The sequence below is a fragment of the Neltuma alba genome, unplaced genomic scaffold (genome assembly GCF_004799145.2).
Source record: "Neltuma alba isolate B1F8T4 unplaced genomic scaffold, ASM479914v2 tig00007069_pilon, whole genome shotgun sequence".
NCBI lineage: Eukaryota > Viridiplantae > Streptophyta > Magnoliopsida > Fabales > Fabaceae > Neltuma > Neltuma alba.
The window spans coordinates 27,007-34,668 of NW_021634660.1; the positions used below are offsets into that span (position 1 = coordinate 27,007).

At 38.7% G+C, this 7,662-nt stretch overlaps 1 pseudogene; it reads left to right on the plus strand.

Annotated features, from left to right (window-relative positions):
- Window positions 1–979: 979 nt before the first annotated feature.
- LOC114751725 (ATPase 11, plasma membrane-type-like) lies at window positions 980–7,173 on the plus strand (annotated as a pseudogene).
- Window positions 7,174–7,662: the final 489 nt, after the last annotated feature.

Below are 7,662 nucleotides of genomic sequence, written 5' to 3' on the forward strand. Positions count from 1 at the left end.
AAATATAAAGTGAAACATGAAAAAATAAAAGTATATTTTTAGGAGCATATTTAAAAATAAAAATATATTTCTAACTTATTCATTACTTTCAACTAATTTTAACTGATTTTTTATTATCTACAAATTAGTTATTTGAGGCTTATAATAAGAACCAAAAGAGGTAATAAATTTCTTAACTTTTTCTCTCTCCATATTTCAAAAGCCATAAGTCATAAGCTGTTAATTTTAGCTTATAGCTTATTGTAGCTTTTCAGACAAAAGCCCGATTGTAGAAAAGCTAATCCAAACAGACCCAATTGTATCAATCGAGCTTATAGAGCTTATAAACTCAAAATAAGTGATGCCAAACAGGCACAGAATCTGCAGAAAAGCTATAATTCACAGTTAGATCATATCCAGAATGACAGGGGCAATTGGCAAGATTTAAAAAGGAAACTTCAACCAATTCCATTCAATGACTTCCAGACAAATCACGAATATATATTAGCTGGAAATTATTCAGCGAATTTATTAATTAATACTAGACACAACAAATCTCATTTTAATTAAGTGAAGATGATGCTCGTGTTATATATTTTTTTAACCAAAATTACAAATGCTTTATTTGAATCTATATACAAAATATAAATATCATCAGGTACGAATAATACACACCATGAGATTTAATATATTACGAGCTGCTCACGAGAAGAAAACGACAGAGCCAACAAATGTCGTTGAATAGCAGATACCATCTTTACCCTGAAACCTACGGTGCATGTTCTTGCATATTAGACGTGGTAGCATGTTATCCCAAGCAAAGATTAGCCAGCACACGCTGTTTAATATTTTATTTGTGTTAGGAATCAGGAGTCTTTTGATGATTCATACATTTTTCACCTATAATCAAATAAAAATTGTATATGATACAATTTATATAAAATAAAGGAAAACGGAAAGAAGCAAAAAGCTGTGACTGTGAGTGTGAGTTGTGATTCTTATGGACTGCCGTTACTGATTACGACCCCAATCCACGGAACACAGTGCCCTCCTTGGGCTGGTTGCATAGCACAGTGGTTTCTGTTCTGAGCTCCTCAGATTTCTCCTTCTCCCTCTTTTTTTTGATATTTTATCTACAGTTCTATTCTACCACCTTTCGCCGCTTGCTGTTTTTTCTGAACGCTTTCGTAGTCAGAGGAAGCTGGATAAGAAGAGTGAGCGGTACTGAGAGAAGAACAAGAGATGGAGGACAAGTCCCAAGTATTGGAGGCTGTGTTGAAGGAAGCTGTGGATTTGGTAACAGATCTGAATCACTTGAAGCTTTTCTTGGCTGCAACATGGTGGTTCTCTTCATTGGTCTGTTTGATTCATTGATGGGTGTATTGGGTTCTGTTCTGTGTCTTTTCGAATGCAGGAAAACATACCCATTGAGGAGGTTCTTGAGAATTTAAGATGTAGCAGAGAAGGTCTCACCTCTGTGGCTGCTGAGGAGAGGCTCGCCATTTTCGGACATAACAAGCTTGAAGAGAAAAAGGTTCACAACTCGTCCTATCCCGTACCTTTCCCTTCTCCTAGCGCTCTTTTCAATGAAAGCCACGTAAAAAGATAAAAGTTCTTCTCTTTTCTGGTAAATTATCTTTCAGGAGAGCAAATTTTTGAAGTTCTTGGGTTTTATGTGGAATCCTCTGTCTTGGGTTATGGAGGCTGCTGCCATAATGGCAATTGCGCTTGCAAATGGAGGGGTGAGCATGTTCAGCTCAGCTTTCAGAGTTCTTGGCGCTAAGCTTTCCAGCAAAACTTCTTTAAGCCTTCGAGGCATTTGTTATTGAGGATTTGAATATGTATTGTTCCTTAAATTTTTGTATGCAGGGGAAGCCCCCTGACTGGCAAGACTTTGTGGGTATCATCACTCTGCTTCTCATCAATTCAACTATTAGTTTCATTGAGGAAAACAATGCGGGTAATGCTGCAGCGGCTCTCATGGCTCGTCTCGCTCCAAAGGCAAAGGTGTCAAATTTAGCGTTTAATTCCCTTGCTGCCAACTCTAGTCTAGCTTGATTATTGGTGCAATCTCGTTTCTTCCTTTCTGTGTTCCCCTTTCTTTTTGCCCCGTGAAATCATTTTCCTTATAGTTTCATTTCCAATTTCTACGTTGTTAAGGTTCTTCGAGATGGTAGGTGGAGTGAGCAAGATGCCTCGGTTCTGGTTCCAGGTGACATCGTCAGTATTAAACTGGGAGATATTATACCAGCTGATGCTCGTCTTCTTGAAGGGGATCCTCTGAAAATCGATCAGGTGGGCTTTCTGGTTGTTTTGTTGTGCATATAATATTTACTTCAGTTTTACTTATAGTGTTCTAAATGATTCAATGACAACCTACTTTCTGGTTCTTATTCTCTGCTTTGTGCTTCTTAGTCTGCACTTACTGGTGAGTCCCTGCCAGTGACAAAAGGTCCTGGTGATGGTGTGTACTCTGGTTCTACCTGCAAACAAGGAGAGATTGAGGCCGTGGTCATTGCCACTGGTGTGCATACCTTCTTTGGGAAGGCTGCTCACCTTGTAGATACCACTAATCAAGTGGGTCACTTCCAACAGGTATCATGATAGCGATTAGGCATCATTTTTATGGTCGTCCTAATGCTGTTACTGTCATTGAGATTTCATTTTTTATCTTTTGTGCTGTCATTTAGGTCTTGACTGCGATTGGGAACTTCTGCATCTGTTCAATTGCTGCGGGGATGATTATTGAGATTATTGTCATGTATCCTATCCAAGACCGGCAGTACCGTCCTGGAATTGATAACCTTCTTGTACTTCTCATAGGAGGAATTCCAATTGCCATGCCCACAGTTCTTTCGGTGACCATGGCTATTGGGTCCCACAGGTTATCGCAGCAGGTCAGGTTCCTTGGCTAGTCTCTCCTAGAGTATGTTTTGTGGATATTCATACAGATAGTGGACTAATGGTTTGTAATGCTTGCAGGGAGCCATCACTAAGAGGATGACAGCCATTGAAGAGATGGCAGGCATGGATGTGCTTTGCAGTGATAAAACTGGGACTCTAACATTAAACAAGCTGACTGTTGACAAAAATCTTATTGAGGTTGGATATTGAGTGGTGTTACTCAGTTGTTATCCATTTGATCTGATTATTTTATTTTCGCATTCCAGGTTTTTGCTAAAGGAGTGGATCCAGATACTGTTGTTTTGATGGCAGCTCGAGCCTCGAGACTTGAGAATCAAGATGCAATAGATTCTGCCATAGTTGGGATGCTGGCTGATCCAAAAGAGGTCAGTGAAACTGATCAAGCAATGACTTACTGTTTTTCTTAATATGAGGTTGTAGCCCTGTATGATCTGGACGATCATATTTGTTTTTTGTATTCAAGTTTATGATAAGACTTTTACTTTTGAACTTGCTGCTAAAAAAGGCACGAGTGGGAATCCAAGAAGTACATTTTCTTCCTTTCAATCCTACTGATAAGAGGACAGCGTTAACTTACATTGATGGTGAAGGTAAAATGCATAGGGTAAGCAAAGGTGCGCCAGAGCAGGTAATTTACACTTAATCTCATTGCTTACATAATTTTACATCATTTTTGGTCTCATATTCTGTATTTGATATGTGTTTCTATAACATGGCTGTTAGATTCTCAATCTCTCATACAATAAGTCAGATATTGAACGCAGAGTCCATGCAGTAATAGATAAGTTTGCAGAACGTGGTCTACGATCTCTTGCTGTAGCATACCAGGTATTTAATTCATTGCATGCTTTCTTGTCTTGCTTGACCTTTGATGAATTTGTATCCCTACGTATTACTTTAATGCCAGAATGAAGAAGTGATTGCCATGTGGTTTTTCTCTTTTTGTGCAGGAGGTTCCAGAAGGGAGGAAGGAAAGTGCTGGAGGCCCATGGCAGTTCATCGGTCTTATGCCTCTGTTTGACCCACCAAGGCATGACAGTGCAGAAACAATACGGAGGGCTCTAAACCTTGGAGTAAATGTAAAAATGATAACAGGTCTATTTTATACACTACACATTTGATTTGCATGTATAATGGTGCTGAAGTTTCCGTTCTGTTCTCTATAGCTAATGAATTTCTTGGAAGCTTTGGAGCAAGGTTTTGCATCTAGCAAACCACTGATGCAATCTTAATACTGCTACATCTAAGTCCTATTCTTGCTAGCTATTCTAGCATTATGAAAACATATTGGTTAAGTAAACTTGCAGAATATAGCGATCAAATTATATGGAGTTTCATTTGAGTTATAAGCTTACACTTACTATGTGAGAGAACTTAACAATCCAATTGCCATAAGCATAGTTTAGTGAGAGAACTGATGAATTATGGTAACCGGTGCCAATTGACTTCTCTTGTTGACTTGGAGTACATCTGATTTCCAACAGAACCACAACATTATTCATTGTTTTGACTTTTCAATTTTACGTATACATCTCCTTGTTAGGTGATCAACTAGCTATAGGGAAGGAAACTGGCCGTCGCTTGGGAATGGGCACCAACATGTATCCCTCATCTGCATTGCTTGGGCAGGATAAGGATGAGTCCATTTCTGCACTACCCATTGATGAACTGATAGAAAAAGCTGATGGATTTGCTGGTGTTTTTCCTGGTATGCTCCTTTCCACGTTGAATACAGCAACTTTGGTATTGATATTTCTGCTTATTAAATTTCATATGATGGCATGGACGAGTATTAGTCATTGCTATGGTTGAATATTTTGTGCTTCCTCTCGTGATGTTAGTCGGGTTATAACTTAACGTATATTTGGCCAGAACACAAGTATGAGATTGTGAAACGCTTGCAAGCGAGGAAACATATATGTGGAATGACTGGTGATGGAGTAAATGATGCTCCTGCTCTTAAAAAGGCTGACATTGGTATAGCTGTTGCTGATGCAACTGATGCCGCTCGTAGTGCATCTGATATTGTTTTAACAGAACCTGGCCTTAGTGTTATTATCAGTGCTGTTTTGACAAGCCGGGCCATCTTCCAGAGAATGAAAAATTATACAGTGAGCAATTGAACTGCTGTTGATCACAACTCCACCTTTTCTTGTCATTACTCTTTGTTACTTCTGCTATTTCAATACTCCTCTATTGTTTATATATTTTTAATGTTCTTGGCAAATTTTTGTTTTGCCCAGGACATACAGGGCATTATTAGCAGGATGCATTATATCAGTATCAGTTAAACTAATTTGTTTCTTCTTTCATACAGATTTATGCGGTCTCAATTACAATCCGTATTGTGGTATGTGAATTGTTTTGTGACTCTGATCTATGTCTTACCAGGAAATAATATATAGTCAAAAATATTTTGTTGAGACTGTTGTAAAAACAAATTCTTGACCTGTTCTATATGTTTGGTATGGTTACAGCTTGGTTTCATGTTGCTGGCCCTTATATGGAAGTTTGACTTTCCTCCTTTTATGGTGCTAATCATCGCCATCCTAAATGATGGTCTGTTATTCCATTTCTTTGTCATTGTTTCACCGTCTGATTGCCTCCCATAATATGCCTTCAACTTCATAACTAAAACATTTATGACGTATAGGTACTATCATGACAATCTCAAAAGATAGAGTAAAACCTTCTCCTCTGCCTGATAGCTGGAAGCTCGCAGAGATATTTACCACTGGCATTGTACTTGGAAGTTACTTGGCAATGATGACAGTGATATTCTTTTGGGCGGCATACAAAACAAATTTCTTCCCGGTATATCTTTTATTGATGATTTTCAATGGTTTAGAATATTCTTAGCTCATTACATCGTTCATGCTTGTTGCTTCACATGCTTTGCTTTATATTGTTTAGCCTTTATCATTAACTGTCTTCCCTTCTGCTAACCTTTCAGCGAGTATTTGGGGTCTCAACTCTTGAAAAACTGCTCATGATGATTTCCGTAAACTTGCCTCAGCGATATATCTTCAAGTGAGCACTATCAGTCAGGCCCTTATATTTGTGACTCGGTCTCGAGGATGGTCTTATGTTGAGCGTCCCGGTATACTGTTAATGACTGCTTTTGTGGTTGCTCAGCTGGTAAGCTAAATCCTCATTCCTACTGTGCCAGTTCTTTTCACTTTGCCTGACTTTGATGCTGAATTTGTTGTGTGCAGATTGCCACTTTGATCGCAGTCTATGCAAACTGGAGCTTTGCTGCAATTGAAGGAATCGGTTGGGGTTGGGCTGGAGTAATATGGTTATACAACATCATATTTTACATCCCACTTGATTTCATCAAGTTCTTTATTCGTTATGCTTTGAGTGGGAGGGCTTGGGATCTTGTCATTGAGCAGAGGGTTAGTATTGTTTCTGGACTGACTCATTCCTCCCTTTCTCTTGCTCTTTTTCATTCCTCCACTTTATTTGTTGTTCTCTGCTCATGGATTTTAATGTTTATTAATAATGTGTAGATTGCATTCACAAGACAAAAGGACTTCGGGAAGGAACAACGGGAACTTCAATGGGCACATGCTCAGAGAACCTTACATGGATTACAAGTACCTGACACCAAGTTCTCCGACCGCAATCATTTCAATGAACTCAATCAAATGGCTGAAGAAGCTAAAAGGAGAGCTGAAATCGCAAGGTAGGCTTCAACTCAAAAACTCGCGCAATTAAGTGAAAACCTATAATAATTTTAATAAGTGACGGCTTGTTATAGTCTTGGAATCCAGGCCTATGTTGGGAGTCCAACTAATACTGTTTGGATCCTTATATTGCATGATATGATGCAAAACAACTAAGCTATGTAAATGGCTCTCATAAAGTCACAATTATTGTGTGCAGGTTAAGAGAATTGCATACACTAAAAGGTCATGTAGAATCAGTTGTGAGATTGAAGGGGCTTGACATTGACACAATTCAGCAAGCCTATACAGTCTAAGGTGTGCTTGCTCAGTTGCAGACTGATACTGTAAAAAGTAGGGCACGCGTTAATGTGCTGAGAGAAGTAGAATATAATGATGAGTATTACACAGTGAGTTACCCTTAATATCCCCTTACTGGGCTTTTCTGTTTTGACTTTTGAGCGCTTAAACGAGTGCTTTTGTCTGCCCCTTCGTTATTTTCTTTACTGCTGTTAAAATATGCCTTCTAATCTGCAAAATCTCAGTGTCTAGAAGCGGCTATATGTTAGCCATTGAAATTTCCATGAGTTTTAATGTTAAATATTCCATTTTTATTACTGTTTATCCGTCACTAAAAGCTAGACAGCTAAACTTGTATGACTCAGCGATAGATGATTGAAAACTTGCTTGGTTAAAAGAATGAAAGGAATCAGACAAAGGTGCGATCCTTTTCAATAATTTGTAATGCATAACATGTGATTTTGGAAGAGATTAAAGTGGTTAGCCAAACAAAATTGGACAACGAAAGTGTGAAAACAAGAAAGCATTATGAAAAAGACGTTTGGTGTACGAGCACCTAATATAAAGGAAAAAGACATAAAATGCACTCTAATTTCAGAAGCCCAAAAAGGTCCGCTGAATCAACAAATCCCAGTTTGGTACCATGAGACCAAATTGGATTATTATGTGAAAGGAAAAGACCAAATTGCCCTTCATTTTAATATTACTTTTAAATATCACAAGCCCCTACTGGCCGGCCGGCCACCGGACCTCCGGCGACGGCGGTCACCGGAGCTCCGGCGACTAGCCG